This window comes from Chrysoperla carnea, chromosome 2 (assembly GCF_905475395.1).
Source record: "Chrysoperla carnea chromosome 2, inChrCarn1.1, whole genome shotgun sequence".
Lineage (NCBI taxonomy): Eukaryota > Metazoa > Arthropoda > Insecta > Neuroptera > Chrysopidae > Chrysoperla > Chrysoperla carnea.
The window spans coordinates 16,032,522-16,051,295 of record NC_058338.1 but is presented as its reverse complement, the minus strand read 5'-3'; the positions used below and the strand labels follow the sequence as shown (position 1 = coordinate 16,051,295).

Below are 18,774 nucleotides of genomic sequence, written 5' to 3'. Positions count from 1 at the left end.
CAAATTTCAAGAGGTTAGGGTTCCGTACTCGAAAAAACGAAAAAATTGGCGTTGATCGTCAAAATCGATTCATAATCGTAATAATCGATATAAATAATTATTATGAAAATGAATGGTCAAATAAACCTGGCTGAATTCATTTTGAAAAGTGAAATCGTAAAATAATTGGGTAATTCAAAACAATAATTCAAAAGAACAAAGTTAAATCAAATATTTCAATTTCAATTAATATATTTCCAAAAATTTGTCCTAAAAAATGATTGCTCTCTTAGTATCCTTTTCATCTCATCTGATGTCTTTGACCATCACTTTGATATTGGTTTAAGGAGTGTTATAAGTTTAAACTGTTTATCTGTGCGTCTGTGTGTCTCTCACTGGCATCGTAGCCCCTAAACGGTCGAACCGACTTGATTGAGAACATTTTATAACTAAGTTTCCCAAAATCGGTTCTAAGGAATAAATTGCATTTATCGCGTTTTCAATTTTGTAAATTTCACTTGTGACTTCAAAACTTATGAATATTTATGCCTACAGTCGGTACCTTAGCATATTTCAAAAAATTTAAAGTAGTATAAAGATTAGAAAGCAAACTTTTCCATATCCTTTCAGAAACGGCCTTAGATAAAAAGAAAATGTATAACATCGACAAAAGCTTGACTAATAAGCTGTTTTAGCAAAGGCATCCAGTCTTACAAATATTAGCCTACATCGGATGAACTAAAGGCTTCCAAAAAGAAAAGTCTGTATTCTTGGTCGCCTATGGACTTTCATCATCGGATGGCGCTACCGCCAGCAATCAGAGGATTCCAAATTCTTTGACTGTTTCATTCCCCGATAATCATTTAGAGTGCCAGAGAAACATACTTTCTGGCGTCAAAACGTTACTTGAAAGTCGCTATTGTTTAATAATATCAAAACTTATTTTATAAAACCCAATATATTGTATGAAAACTTTCTTCTATCTATTTTGAAAGTTCTAAGTTATGAGAATTATTTAAAGTTCTAAGTACTTACGTATACTTGCTAAAGGTATAATACGGTAAATTTCTTTTGTTTTCAACTCTTCCACAGAAAATTAAAAAACAAAAATTATAATAACTGAGTTAAAATTAACTTAAAAATATTTTTTATTGTGTGAATATTACAAACAAAAAATATTTACAACAAAAAAAAAATATCTTTGTAATAGTTACGTAGCAACAAATATGTAAATGAAAAAAAAAATTGTAAGTAATAAATAAAAAACAAAAAAAAAAGGGTTTAATACACAATTTGTGAAAAACTCTTGGGAATCTCGTATTCATAACGAAGTTTGTAACACATTCCAGTGTGCATACTACAACACAATTTACGCTTTGTTTTTTTTTCTTTCTATTTTTATTTGTAAATAAATATACTTAGTGTTTCATGAAAGATAAAAAAATTTCTTTCCAAAATTTGAATTATAAATGGTGATTGTTCCATTTCAAAAATCTTCAAAAATGAGTAAAATATGAACTTTTAAAACTTCTTATAAGACAAAGAAACCGTTATAATAGCAGGGACGTCATTTCTTTAAATCGCCACTTCATAGAAAACTCCGTTAACAAGTAAGCGACGCTTATAATTGTTTGAAAGGTTTTTTGAAACAATTTAAATTATTTAATTAGTTATTATGGAATTAAGTTAAGTTTTACAGTCTATTGTGGTATCTAACAAATTCAAATCGCAAAATATGAACCTTTAAATCATCTTATAAGACAAATGGGCAGTTGTAATAGCAGGGGCGTCATTTTTCTGATTCGTCACTTTATAGAAAAATCCGTAAAAAAGTGAGCGATGGATATAATTGTTTGAAAGCTTCATTTTTTGATAGCATTTAAATTATTTTATTACTTATTATGGGATTAAGTTCAGTTTTACAGTCTGATGTGGTATCTAACAAATTCAAATTTAACCATTTACTGAATTTTTTACATACTTCGATACGTTTAAATAATCTGAAATCTTTTAGATGTGTTAAAATAGATAAGATTCGATTTGAGCTAGGAGTAAGTCGAAGATCTTTCGTTTCTGCCATCAGTCTGATCCATTAAACCTCCTCGAAGATGCTCCAGTAGCCTTACAGAAATAATGAACTGTAGCATGTCTCTGAGTGACACTTCGAATGTGTAAAGAATCGATGAACATACATTAAATAATATTATATCATATTTCTGAAGTCGTAAGGGATCTTTGGACGAAATATGGGTAAGTACAGGAAATTTTAGTTTTAAACTGATTTTTAGATATTAATTTATAATTTTAGAGAAGGAAGGCTATTGGCTTCACACGGAAATATGAAGATTTTTTAATTATAATTATTACGTAAAAATTTTCATTATAATACCTTACGGAATACCTAACGCTTTATCGAAAACTTACAATTAAAAACTAGGAATATGCGAAGTAGATTACCATAAGCCAATATATATTTTTAACAGAAATTAATACAAGAAAACTTTGAAATCAATACAGTTTTGAAAAACACATAATTAATGTTTAACTGAATTTTTCCAATCCATTGATGATACATTCTTCTTACTCATTCTGTAATTATATTTATTTATTTTTTATATCGTCCATTCTAACAGCAAATGAAATATAAAATTGTATACAGTACGTTTACTTCAAGATTATCTTTAGGCTTTAGGTGTTATCGTGAAACAGATATTTATTTGAAAAATTTCTCGTACAATCAATAGTTTATATATTATTCGTTTATTCTTTCTTGGACCTCTAAAATTCGTCTTTAACTGCGCAGGCTAGTCTATATGCATTTTAAAGTAAGGTCAAGAGCAATAAAAAACTTAACTCGCCCTATCATAAATTATAAAGTACTCCTCATTTATAACACATAATTTTATTACAATCAGTGCCTCTCAAATAAGTTCGCTTGGAATTATTATTGTAAAAGAAAATATTTTGTGTTGGAGTAACTTGAATTTACTTTTGAGAATAAACGGTTTGATTCGGATATTGCCGCCTTGGACCACGGAAATATATAAAACTGGAGATTTTCCAAATCGGCCCCATTACATAATAAGAGATAATTACGAGCTCTAAAATTCCAGAAAACTCTGTTTTGAGGAATCATTCCGAAATAAATTCCTATAGGCAATCAAAATAAAAACTTACTGTTTATATTATATGTATGATAGGAATGTATAGCTAGAGCAGCAACATTTGTTTATTTTTTTTTATTATTTTGTATGAAATGTTAAACAAATAAAAATTATAATAATTATGGTTTTGTTATATACCGACTTCAATTTTATTCTCTATTATAAATTTTTTTACAACTTTGTTAATGTTTATTGTGATTTTGAAAAAATATAATAAAACATTGTATTCAAATATCAAATAAGGTGGGAAATTAAACAGAATTTTTGTTATTATTTTCAAAGGTATATGAATCAATTTCAGAGGCTGAGTGCACCTCCTTCATGCATATACCATGCACTACACCAGCTCATCACAACTATTAATTAAATTAATTTTTGTTGCGACGGCGGAAATCGAACCCGCTACCCTGATATACTGTTCTAAGTACCTGTCAAATTGTAATGTCAGTGACGTCAGAAAATCAGCTTCATTTAGTTGTCTAGTGCTTGGCCAATGCGCATGGTCCTTATGCGCAATGATAATCCAGTATTTTTTGACGTTTTAAATTTTGACGTTTAAAATAATAAATTACAAAATTAAACTTAAATTAAAAATTATTAATAAATCATGAAAGTTTATAATCTTATTCAACTTATATTCAACCTTGATTTTGCAATTTTTATTAAATCCAAATTTGGAATAGGTCCTTTGTCCCTTGAAGTTCATTGGATTTATATTAGGTTTTTGGTAGTACATACTATATTATAATAAATAATTAAAATAATAAAAAAACTTGTAGTCATACACTAATAATAAAATTATTTTTATTATTTTAATTATTTATTATTTTTTTCTACGTGGTTATCCTCAATAGTTTGCACCACGATTAATAAAATTACGTTTTTGATCAAATTAACATTTGAACAGGTTATGAACAAAGAAAAAAGTGCTGTTTTATTATTACAAGCGATCGAATAAAATCAATAACTACAATAAATAGATAAATAGTGGAAATTATTTGGGGTGTTTACTTCAAAACAATGTGTACGGTTGAAGTAGATGGGTAGGTATATAGTTTGAACAAAATTAAAAATAGTGTATTATGGAAAATTCGATTGTGTACATGTCATCAAAACAACTAATTTTAGTTATTAATAATGTTCATACATGCATAGTTCAATGAACAAATAAATTTATCCAAAAATTACTACTCGATTTCAATGGAAATATAATCACTGAATTGAATGAATATAGCACTAGTGAAAAATAATATTATCTACATGATAGTAATATACATGTAGAAACCGTAGCAGTATTTCTAACTATAGTTTGCGAATAACTATTTTATTACCAAAGATAGTCGAAAACAAATGAAAACAAACAATTGACAGATGTAATTTTTGAAATATCATCTATAGTAATCGTTTTTTTTTATGTCATGTGAGTACAGAAAGACAGCCACTCGTACACACAAAGTAATAAGAGTATCGATCTTCTCACTTCCTCAATGAATATAGTATAAGCTATAAACAAACACATACATAACATATGTAATATATGAATTTAAAATATATACAATATCTATCTGAACACACATTATATTTCCAAATTTACATATTTTCGCTGATTCAAGGCCGCAATGTCCGAATCAAACCTTTTCAACGTGATGTCTGTGTGTTTGTGTGTGTGTGTGTGTGTGTGTGTGTGTGTGTGTGTGTGTTGCTTCAACTAGTGTCAACATTGCTTCTACTAGTGTCTCTGGTTGAATACTCTGGTGTAAGATACTTTCGAGTTGATCACGCTGTGTAGAAAATCGTGGACACTCGAAGAAAACATGCTTCGCATTTTCAAGTACTCCTGGACAGGACGGGCACTCCGAAGAATTATCGTGCTTGAAGTGTGTGTGTGTGTGTGTGTGTGTGTGTGTGTGTGTGTGTGTGTGTGTGTGTGTGTGTGTGTGTGTGTGTGTGTGTGTGTTTGTATGTGTGTGTAAGTATATGCGTTTGTGCGTCTGTTCGTTCGGATTCTTTCGCATCGATTATCTCGCGAACCAGTTATGATATAAACTCACGCCTAGGCTTATTCGACGCGTAATCACGTATTTAAGAACTGAAAGAGTTTTCAGGAGAATTAATTGATCCGTTTTTTAATGATAATAAAAAAATGGGAAAAAAACTTCTGATCGTTCAGCAAAAGCTGCAGTACATGTTTGAAGATTAATCTAGTAAGGCTCACAAGATCTTTTTTTAATGTTTCCCCCCTCTGGGATGGTAGTCGTGTGGACTCCTCACAAGATCTTTTTTTAATGTTTCCCCCCTCTGGGATGGTAGTCGTGTGGACTCCAGGGGTCGCACTCACACGACTTCAGTAGCACACCGACTATATACTGTAAATTTTAGTTACTTTTTAGTCCGTTTTGAAAACCTATAATTTCGCCTTGAAAATATAAATTTGGACATACTGTAAGCTAATAAAATATAATAATATAAATACTTCATAATATTACATTATAATGTAAATAATATATATTATTTGTTTATTTATTTATGAATTCTAATCTAGAAATTTAGTTGTCATCAAGTCTACTTCTATGTCGAATATTATATTCAATTCAAGGTAAATAAATAGATTTCGGTTACTTCTCAAATATACAACTAAATACATAATATTATTATTTATTTGGAATAACATTTAACATGTTACAGGTATACCTCTATACCTTTACCTTTCTTGAAAATGTAGGTAAACCTATACTCAAAATACGGTTATTAGGTGATGTAGTCTATTTTATCTATACCGTTCCTATCGTTCCTATATGATACTGCTTTTATGTAAATTTTCTTATTATTGTATATAATGTACAGGGTTATTGGATTTTAGACCAAAGCTCCCAACGGTAATCATACGTATGGCTTTATAATACCCCTATTTTCCAAAATAATAAAAACACAAACAAGCTGCTTATGAAAATAACTTTTTATTAGTTCCTCAACAGCTTAGTGTTTTTTTTTAATGTAACAGGTTTGTGTGGCTTATGTAGTTTTGGAGAAAAGAAACATCAAGACTTATCCTAATTTGAGCCCTCACGGGTAAACAGTGCAGTTTACGAAAAAAGTTTCAAACAAAAATTTTTTTATACAGAACATTTTCTACATATCCTCTTCTCTATCTCTACAAGCTGGGCCCTACGAACCCTAAACTCAATTGATTTGTGTCACTCATTTACAAACCAAGACTCACTTTTTTCTTCCCAAGTGACACAAAACTTCAGCTTGATATTTATATTCTTTTGTTTTTGAGTTATCGTATCGACGGATGAATAACTGGAAATGAGCTAATCAGGTGATGAACAGCTTTGATGAACAAGAAGGTGATGAACAAAAATTTGGTTCGTATCAGAAATATTTCGCGTTAAAAACTTCGGACTAAAATTAGTACACCTTCATATATATTTCATATGTACAGGGTATTAATAGCAAAAAGTGTGTGATAGGGCTTGCATATCCAGACAGATAATAGTGTTGATTACATAATTATAAAAAAAAATTTCCACTGCTAGCTTACTATCTTGGTTGGGCTCTATATAATAAAATAGTTCTAAATCTTAGAAATTAATATTCTATTTTGGGTTTCCCATTTTACTACCAGTGAATTCGGTTTTGTATCTAAGTTATTTCTCCCGCTTGGAGAAATATTTCAGTTACATAAATTTAATTTTTCTGCAAGAAGCATTCACGATGTTCGATTAAATAATTTAAACTTTCTCGTTTAATAGCTGATACTAAATTCAAAATAGTTCTGAAAAAAATTTAACTTCTTACATATTGTAAATACAGAATAATAAAAATAATGAATAACACTGTAGTGAAAATAGCCTTCTCAACCTAGCCGGCAATTACAAAAGGTCTTTAATACATTATATGTTGAATACTTGTAACCACTAACGTAGGATTCAGAATATACATTACACGTCGAATGATATGGAAACAAATATATTTACACAAATAACTATAAAATATGTATAAATTTAAAATGTATGGGATGATCTATTAAGCTTGAAAAAAAGTAAAGTAAAGAAAGAAGTTAAGGGATAATGCAAAGTCTATATATATATATAAAAATGTTATGTTCGTTTGTGTATTGCTTATGGACTAAAAAATTCTATATCGATTGAGCTCAAATTTCTACAGGATATACGACCTGGTTCGAGGATGGTTTTTATTTATTTTTAACCCCAAGGTGGTGGAGTAGTGAGGGGGGAAAAGGTGGCTGTGAGGATAAAATTATGTACACGGAAAAATCTCGTTCACCATTTTTGCATTTAATTTAGCTTTAAAACGATCTCCATGGAGGGCGGCGCAGTGGAATATCAAAGATAAATTATATTTTTTTTAATATTTGATCTATATTATTGTAAAGTTTCATTCAAATACATTTAGTAGTTTTTTGCGTGAAATCAGAATAAACGAACAAACAATATTACTTTCACATTATAAATATATAAGGATAGGGACTGATTAAAGTAATTTGAATATTAAGTATAAAGTTCCTGTATTTCTAAAAAGTAAAAAGAAAATATTCGCATGTATTGTGAGGTCTTTTAATTACATCCACTTGGTATATTTGTTTATTAATAATTTATTTCAAAATTCGTCATAACAGTAGAATCAACAAGAAATTGAACCATATTACTGAATTAACGTTTGTATTTACCATATAATTTATGCTATTTAAACTAAATATCATAGCAAAATCTAACAGCCACAAACTTTCAAAAAATGATAGCTTGGTATACAAAATTTTTTATCAAATTCTGAATTTCTCGATTTAAAATTGTCAAATCTGTTGACTTTATAAAAATATGTCTCAAACAATTGTTATTTGTTTTTCATACAGGAACAGTTTATATTTTAGCATTAATTTGAAAAAAATTTTTGATATCTTTATGTATTTTGTTCGTTGCAGTTTTTTTAAGAAGTATCCCTTTGAAAAAATCGAGAAAAGCAAAAAATTTTTGTTTTGGAATTTGATGAGACTCAGTGAATGGGGTAATTTTGATCCAAAAAGTATAAAAATCAGGTTAATTTAATGATTGGGTGCAGAGTTTCTGAGATATCGCAATATTTGGATCGATTTTAGTCCGTATTTCAAAAACTATTCGACCAGTCATCAAATGCACCCGATTTTTGTACTTTTAGGGTCAAAATTACCCTATATACTGAGTTTTATCGAAATTAGAGATAAATATAATTTTTCGATTTTTTGCAATTTTTTTAAGGGGTACCCTTTGAAAAAATCGACAAAATCGAAAAAAAAATTTTTCTTTTGGAATTTGATGAAACTTGGTGAATGGGGTAATTTTGATCCAAAAAGTATAAAAATCAGGTTAATTTAATGATTGGGTGCAGAATTTCTGAGAAATCGAAATATTTTGATCGATTTTAGTCCATATCTCAAAAACTATTCGACCAGTCATCGAATGCACCCAATTTTTGTACTTTTAAGGTCAAGATTACCCTATATACTGAGTTTTATCGAAATTGGAGATAAACATAATTTTAAACATAAATTTCGATGGGTTAATTTTGATACAAAAGTATAAAAATCAGGTTAATTTAAAGATTGGTACCATAGGCAAAACTTTAAAAATGCCACAAAATACTATCTGAATATTTCTACAAGGGTTAAATAATCCAAGAAGGTTGTACATAGACAAAAAATAATGTTAGTTCCATGAATACCATTTTGTTGGACATAAACTATATTTATAAATTAAAGTTTAAAATTAGATTTGATAGGTATGTTTTATAATATTAGATACTTCAATTTAAACATGTCATAACTCTATACTAGGCTTTTCCTTCTTGTTTATGATATGATATTTCTTGTTTAATTTATATCCACGAAGTACAAACTATCATGTCTGTTTGCAATCCATGTCTAATACCATCCTCATGTACATAGTTTATATGAACAAACAAGTGGAAAACAAACAATTGACTGAGTTAATTGTTGAAATACCATAAACAGTGTTGATTACTCTATCACATTACACAAATATACATGTCACACATACATAACTGATATTCAAATATAATACATAGCCTAAATGGCCGAGCGGTCTAAGGCGTTTGCCTTTGACTGTTTGTCGATTTAGACTTAGGTTGCGGGTTCGAATCCAGGCAGTGTGAACAATTTATAATTAATGGGAGTGCAGAATTGATCACATTGTCGTCGCTTGGATAAGAACGAAGTAACCGACTCCACCCACATCAAAATGTAATTGAAAATGTTTGTAAAATGTTTCAAACACAAGCTGTTTATTTTTTGATAAAGAACAATTTTTTACATTTACACTTTTGTTCTATCTCTTACGGTTTACAAGGCCCAATTTACATATGTTGCTCATTTACGAACTCGACCTCACTTTTTACGTCCTGAGTACGCTTTAAAAATTTTTGCTTGATATCTTTTTTTCGTTTTTGAGTTATCGTGTTCACAGACTGACGATCGGACGGCAACCGGAAAAAACTAATTATGTGATTTTATGAACATCTATACCAAAATTTTGTTCGTAGCATCAATATTTTTAAGCGTTACAAACTTGGGACTAAACTTAGTTTACCCTGTATATTACTTAAAATGCATGGTATAACAATATTTTGATGTGACTACAAAACCGAGAAAACCATTTACACTTTAATCAAAAACTATAACCAATTTCTATACTTTCCTGTTCTAAAGACTAGAATAATAATAACATTTGTTTACTCTTGTTCAAAATAAATAACTGAAAACCGCAAATCTATTCATTTGTCATTTTAAAATTGTTTTATGTCATCTGCTTAAATTGACAAAAACTATTATATATTTTCTGTATATATATATATCCTGTTTGGACGGACATTCCTGGAAATAAAACACAAATCAAAAGGTCATGAAGTGAGTAAAAGGTTTTATGGTTTTGTTGCATTATTTGTACATACTGGTTGTTATGAAACATTCTGTTAGACGCTTCTAGAACAGGCAAACTTGTCTCAGAAAAGTAGAAATAGATAGCAAAAGGAGAGTTGATGGTTCTTTACGGAACCTTCAGTCTATCTTCTCATTTAGTTTTTGGTTCTAACTATTTCTAACAAATTTTCTAATTCAGTTAAGTGAGTTGGAAATAATTAACGTTATTTGTATTCTTTATTAACACGACCTGAATTTTGTTTATCTTCTGGCTTAGTCAAGTAACTACTCATATACCCTTGTAAATTGCCATTACTCTTCGGTTTTCTGCTTATAGATTTATTACTTCATCAATCTAGGATTAACGAAATTTATTCTAAAAATTAGAACCGAGGCTAAAATTTTCAGATACCTTCATATACTGGTTCTAGTCGTGAATAGCTTCATTAATGCTTTTATGCACTTATTTTATGAATATTGGGTAACTTCCTCTGATATATTGGCTCAAACTGTCATTGTTTCAGGCGTAAATCATGAGATTGTAAATGATATAGTACCTACTGAAATATATTGACTGTATTTACAGTAGGTTGGTAGCTTTGATTTTCAGTTTTGCTTAATCAGTCCTTAATAAACCCTTTAATAAAGGATTGAATTTTCCAATATACTTTAGGAAATAAGTAGTATCCTTATTCTGGCTTTATTTTTGTAACGGAAACAATTCTTATTTAGTTTGTTTTATTTATCGAACTTGTGAGGAAAGAAAAGTAAAGGCAACCACCAGCATAGTTGATTTGATAATGGATGGCTTCTGCGGGATAATATTAATTTTAAAAATAATTGGTTCAAACCACGCTGAAAGTGGTTTAATAAATGTTTCTGAGTGGCTGAAGTCATTTTGTATAAATAATTTATCCACTTCATTTAGTATCATGGAAGTATACAAAATGGTCCAACTTATTTCATTTAATGGTGGGTATAACGTTAATACAAAGAGTATTTCTTAATATACAGGAGAGGTCATTTTTTTCTATAGTGGCTAATTTAGATTCTTCACGGTAAGAAATAGAATAAAGCTTTTAATATTAAGATATGGGGGGGGGTTCCTTGGACCTTCCTTAATCCTTAGGACCTCCATCAAATAATAGCCCTAACTATGGAGGGACCCGCGTAGGGCAGACGGTCAGATTCGTAAAAACAAAATTGCGATAGGTGAATTAACTCGAGAGCGTCAGATTAATATATGGTGGGTTAATTACATGCTAAAAATTGTAAATTTCAAGAATATGAAAAAACTTCGATCAAGCTCGAGTTACTACGGGTAAAAAACTTTGCAAGCCTCCCATTTCTTTGCGTCTGGCGTCAGATTTTTTAGCATATAACTAACCCACCATATCTTAATCTGACGCGCTCGAGTTACTACAAAAATTCCCTCTTGGATTCCCCTACTAAAACATTTCAACATAAAAATGAAATTTTCACAATTAAGAATCGAAAAAAAGACGATTTTGTCGGATAGAACACGTATCCGGCAAGTGTATTAAGAAACTGGCACTATTTAATCGTGATCTAACATTTAAAGCTTCATAGCTCCTGTTATAATTTGAACCACCATGTAACATGCATAGTTCATGATACAATTTATGTATATAATACAGAGCTTGTAGCATAGAAGAGCTATACCATATTGTAATAATAAACCGCACATAAAATCAAATATAACTCTCTTAATGGTTAAAACTACTAACAACAAAATAAAACAACAATAACAGTAAAATAACAGCAAAAAACACAAACAACATTCGATGGTTTATGTTGGTTTCGAAAACCATAACTAACTAGGTACTACAAAGATTGTGAGAGAGAATTATTTGTATACCATTGTTGGGGTTATAGAATGTGGAATGGATAAAGTCAATGATAGATACTCGAGAATATATTTTTGGTGTTGGGTGTATATATTTTGAATGGTTGGTTAATCGACTATGATGCTTTTATTTTTGGTAAAAAGTGTGTTGGTATAAAGCTTAAACTCTGTATCAGAACTAAAAGTCCAAGTCTTTCATAACATTCCGTTTTTTTTTTTTTTAAATTCTTTCAAGATTTAAAAAATAATCAATCAAATTCCATGCGTGTTTTTTAAACAATTGTTTGCTGTTTCACGGATAATGTAGTAAATATTCAACAACTAGCCTGATACCCGCCTGTTTCACTGGGCTTAAAAGTAAAAAACACCGCTTTATTGCCTCCACCTCTCTTGATGTACACAGTTTTCAATTTTGTTGTCAATGTAAAATAGTCATAATTCATTGGGTATATCAGAAAAGTTGGCCATGAATGGCTTGACATTAGCTATTTTAAATTTTTATAGAATTCTCTAATTTATGATTCAAAATGATGGTTATAGATCTGCTCCATTTATAATCATCAATTTGAACCATTAATTACAGATTTCTGTATAAATTTTAAATAGTAAATGAATTATAGCTCATGTGTTATTCTGAAGTATGAGCTATATTGCTGTACAGTTTCATTTAAAACTTTCACGCTAGTTTTAGCGTGAAAGCGTTACAAACAAACAAACATCCTTACTTTCACATTTATAATATATAGGGATTTTTCATTCTATACAATGTATATCAACATTTTCACAGTTTTTTTCGAGAAGTGATTTGACTGACATATTTTACGCCCTTATGCGACGTGGTTGAAATTAAATCAGGCAATATTCCAGTAAGTGGAAACTACTCATCTATTTACAACCTTTTATTCATTCAGAGTTTCGAAAAAACCACTCTGATTACTGAACTGCGTAATTTCGTTTCTATAAGAAGTTTGAGATTTTAAATTGGTATGTATAATAAATCATTATTTATTAATCTTTGTTTGTTTAACTACATCCATATTAACTCCACCCACACCGACTCCACCCACATTTATGATGTGGGTGGAGTTGCTTACTTCGTTCTTATCCAAACCACGACAATGTGATGAGTTCTATCGCTCTTGATATCCGTTTTTCGTTTTTGAGTTATCGTGTCGACAGACGGACGGACGGACAGACAACCGACAGTGGACTAATTAGTTGATTCTATGAACACCTTTACCAAAATTTTTTTCGTAGCTTCAATATTTTTAAGCGGTACAAACTTGGGACTAAACTATGTATATTTCATAACTAGTTAATTTTTGTCTTCCAACCATTTTCTTTGACCTGCTTTTGTCATTCTTTTAGCGGAAATCTTAAATTATTATCGTTCACGCGAAATTCGTATAAAAGGAAGTTAATTGGACCAGTCATGGTTCAATATTTTCCTGACATTCCTGACAACAGAAGTTCACGTATATTTAACCAAATGATTGTAAATTTTTGTAAAATGGTTTTTTTTTAGAAACAGTATCTCGATACGATATCTCGTTGCACACTATACAAGCAATCCATTGTCATGTCTTGCAACAATTGTTTTGAGTATTTATTTTAACAATAAATAACATTTAAATATATTTCATTTTAAACTAATAACACTTTATATAGCTTGTTAAAAAGGATTTAGGAACTAACAAGGATTAACGCCATAAAAGTATGGACGACATGGTTAATTTAAATCCTTTTATACAAATATAAAATTGTACTTATTGTTCTAAATATAGTTGAAGTCAAACTAAATAAACATTCTTAACTATATAAAACAGAACAATATAAAAGCAACAATGATATATAAATTTAGATTTTAAACAGCCGTAAGCATATTGTTCGTTTAAATATAAAACTGTGAAAACATTTGTTAAATTTATTTATTTTATAAAACTATTCATGTTTAGACAATAAAAAACGTCTCTTGGTCCATGTAGTTATACCTCTTGACGTTAAAGGCTAATAACTAAATTTGCATCTACATTAACGATTAGTATAGATTTCAAAAGTAGTGCGTTCGCATATTAGACTAAAAGTGACCCTTAACTTTTCTTGCAGTTTAGAACAATGCCACATTAATTATTCTTTATTTTGGTTATTTCTTGCGTCTTTTGATATCTTTCCTATATAGATATCATGACGGTGTTCATATAAGTAAGTCCCTTATATCACTTCTTGGGCCAAATGTGGACACCATGGTAGTTAAATTTTGAATAATATTGCAATAATGTTAATTTTGACCAGAAATTTGAAAAATATGGCCCAAAATTACTGGGATTACATACTTGGTTTATTAAAGTAGGATAAAATTTGGGTGTGACAGAGCAAAATCAAATTTTTTGGGATTTTAGTGACGTCATAGAGTTTAAAAAATTAATTTTTTGGATATCTTTGCCAAATTTTGTTCGATTTCAATGAATTTTTTTTTTGAAACATACTTATTTTGGGTCTTTTTTTCCATTTTTTTTTTAGTAAGTAGCTTATATCACTTCTTGGGCCAAATGTGGAAACCATGACAGTTAAATTTCAGAAAAATATTGCAGTAACGTTAAATTTGAATAGAAATTTTAAAAATTTCTACAAAAATTCAGATTATTCCGTTAGATCCCAAAGTGAAACCCTAAGATGATTGGAGTAAAAATTTAAATTTATTCAAATTTTTGATAAATATTTATTTCCTATATTATTTAACAGTCCTTACAGGATCTCCACAAAACAATAAATTATTATCAGTTGAATATTTATCTATCATACACATTTAATATCGAATAATTTACATAAAATATCGATAGACCTTATCTAAAATAAATTACAAATGTAGCAGATATGTAGATTTGTTTGTGGATATGTTATTGAAAATATTGATATACTTAGGTACATAGTCGACGCATAAAGAGATATCATAGTGATATTGATAACATATAGAGGAAAATGTAAACAAATGCAAATATGTTCGATGTTCTGACCACCATACTTAATGCACGATCCCATTCGATTTGCAACGAAAAATCATACATTTTATGCTGTCCTTACGTTGTTAGCAAGTTTACAAAAAATTGCTAGGTCACCAGGCTTTTTGTTATTATTTTATCGATTAAAGTTAGCTGAAAAAATGATGAATCATATAGGTTATATATTTCAATTGGATATTTCTATATCAAAAAATCTAGATAGTGTGATAAAAAACTATCTAAAATATTTAGACAATCTTGTAGTATATAATAATACCATAAAAATAAAAGGTTGCTGATTTAAAAACAAAATTTTAATTTAATTATGAGTTCATGAAAGATCCATCATTTGATGAACAGAGACGACTATAGTTAGGGTATTGATGATTGAAGAGCGATATGTATATTATCAAGCTATATGCATCACTTGCGCACAATATATTATATATTTTTATAGTTGCGTGTTATTGTAAAACCAAAAATAACTACTCACTTCACTACAAAGCTACTATTTGGTTTATATGTATTTACCGTGCAATAAACCAAAACTTTTTTACAATACTGTAGGTTTACAATCATCTTAATTCGCACGTCACAAAATTAAAATTCAAATTATTAAATCGGCGTTATAATAAGACTTACTATAAATATTTTTATAAAGAGGTTTTTTCCACTACTTTTCCAGACATTGTGATTAAACAGGCAAGGTTACAGTCTCACAGCATTTAAAAGACCACAAATACAATTATAAATAGACAGTTTAGAGTAAAAATGGTCATTCTGTATATAATATAATTGTAATGCACGTTTTTTTATACTCACGTATTCAAACACAATAAAAGTGAGTTATATTTTATAAATATTTTATCGGTTTTTAATATCATAATTGAAAAATATCATCATATTTCATATTATTTTTATTGAATTACAATATCCTTTTTTTATTTTGTTTTAAATTTGGATATTTGTGTGTAATTTATATCCACACGGACGATATGTATTGGTTTGTAAACAGTGTGTATCAGTGGAAAAAAATATAGAATATCAGGTGTAATAGACCGTGGGATACTACGGTTTTAAAAAAAATGATGGATACATACTGAAAACTTCGTGAATGACTTTCTTTTGACGATTCTACCAAACTTTATTGTACGATTTTTTACGAGTAGAGAATTTGTCACTTGATAACATTAATAATTATTAAAAAATTGAAAGAGAATTTATCTCCATAGATAAATGATGCGTTTTATACACTTTTCCGATTCTCTTTCCTCAGTTTTTTCCAGATTTTTTATTACCATTAAGAAACGGCTCAACTAATTCTTCTCAAAACTCTTTCACATTTTAAATACGAGATTACACGTCGAATAAGCCCAGTGTCATGTCTGGTTCTCGAGATAATCGAGGCGAAAGAATCTGTTTTCTCCAAGACTTTAGATTGAATACCACACACAAGACATATTGTAAACTTTAACATGGATTCTTATCTTTAAAGGGACGGTATTATAAGGGCACTATTTTGTATTTTTATACATAGAATGTGTATTTTTCAAAAGCGCTCTTCAAGAACTTTGATGAAATACTCAACACGATACATTTTGTTTTAAGACTCGTAACTTTATGAGATTGTCTCTTCCATATTTCAAACTTGAACCTGAAGTATATCAGGATATGTTTAAGGGAGCCAAATCTATCCTAGCATATGATTTTCTTAAAAATCGGCAGGTATATCAAATAACATGTAGTTGTGTGTGTCTTGTTTTATTATGACCTAACTTTTATTTGGTCTGAAAATGGTGCACAAAAAAGCATCTTAGAATTCTTATACTTTTATATTATTTTACGTTAACGGTCTATACATACAATATCAAACGTGAATGTCCCTGTACAATTGAAAAGTACTCATCCGTGGCAATAACGTAAAAAATTAAAAATTATTATTATTATTATTATTATAAAATCCTAATGCTCATCGTGTTAAACAGATAACATAGCATTGAGTGAGTGAGCGAATCACTACCGTGCCGTGCTGAGTTATAAACTTCTACCAATTACGTAGCTCTGACTATACTATAAAAGAGTTAAAGCTTTATAGTGAAAATAAACAATTAACTGAGTTACTTGATGAGATATCCTGTATAGATAGTTTCGAATACTAGACCTACCATTGTTTTATAAATTGGATAAGCTTTAAAGTCGCTATGCAAATGGCTGGACTTGTTTTTTTCTTTTCAGTTTATATTTAACTTAGTCGAGTTTTTGTTTTTTTTAAATTTTTTTTCTATTTTATCCTTTATAGTTAGAACTTTCAAATACTTATTCAACGATACTCGACTTACTATACTTTGTTGACTTTCATTTTCAGCTATTTCAGGTGCTCTAGAGACCAAACGCATGAACCGAAGAGTTATAAACTTGGGGCTAAAATTAACATACCTTGATTTGTATATATCATATATACATTACAGGGTATAAAAAAAGCTGGTTGCAATACATGACAGTAGAAGTCCAATATATTCTACTATCCCACTCATTTGTGAATACAAAATTTGGGTATTTATTAATTAATAACATTTCCTTTGTTTATTTTTGTAATAAATAATTTATTCATGATTTTTTGTGTTATTTTTTGTTATTATTATTATTACTTTTTTTTTTTTGGTGGAAAAATAACTCTTTTTTTTTTTCATTTACTGTTGGTTTTTCCCAGAGAAAATAACAATTATATTTATGTATTTTAATTAAATTGGTCTATACTATCAAAATGTAAATAATGCATTTGATTAATTTGTAATATAATAGTGCTATTATTTTGGGCATATAACGGGGGTATCATAAATTTCATGAAAGTAGTACCCGCGTGGAAAACAAACCACTGACTAAGTTCATTGTGGCAATACCATATATATACTTTATTTAATATCAATGCTTGCTTTATCTTTATAAATTTTATTGTTAAAAAAATAATAATAATGCATTTTGGATAAAATGGCAAAAATTTTTCCTGAAAATTTCGAAAAAATGATATCGAAGTTTTTGTTTGTCTATTATCTTATCTCTATCTCACAATTTGTACTTACCTATAAATTTTCAATTCTCTGTCTTGTATGGTCTTTGAGAAAATAGAAACTTATTTTTCGTTCTAGTTTGGACCCTCACGGAAAAACAAGGAACTTTTACACTACGAAAAGTTCCATCTGTTACCGCTTGAGAGATAAATCCTACAGACCCTTGAACCAATTGTCCTACATTGCCCGTTTTACATTGACGTACATTACTATTTATAACTAATTAAATACACGTCCTGAACACGCTAGAAATATTTCAGCTTGATAGCTCTTTCTGTTTTTGAGTTATGGTGCCAACGGGTGGAGGAGCGGACAAAGGGACATTCGAAAATAATAAGATCATTTTATGAACACTTTTCTCAAAATTTTGTTTGTAACATCAATATTTCTAAGCGTTACAAACTTGGGGCTATACTTAATATACTCTGACAGATTTCATATACAGGCTATAAAAAGAAAAAAATGTAGTCCACATTATACATCTAAAACAACCGCTATGTAAAGATTTATGTATTTTTAATTTTGTAATTAACAATAACAATAATTATAAAATAATTAATTATATCGATATAATTAAATTGTTTTAATTAATGTTAATTTAATTTTAAATTGTGTCTAATTTCGACATTATGTTGTATTTATTAACCGAAATTATGGAAGTATAAAATATATATAGACTTATAGACTACCGCAATTATCGGGAAAGCTAGAAACGTTATAAACACGCTTTTATTAGCTTGGTTTGTGACTATGTAGATACATA

The 18,774-nt window shown here is 29.1% G+C and overlaps 1 protein-coding gene across 1 annotated transcript in view; it reads left to right on the top strand.

Annotated features, from left to right (window-relative positions):
• LOC123291687 (carbonic anhydrase-related protein 10) overlaps positions 1 to 18,774 on the top strand; it is a 196,137-nt gene that overhangs the window by 70,935 nt on the left and 106,428 nt on the right. The window lies entirely within an intron of this gene.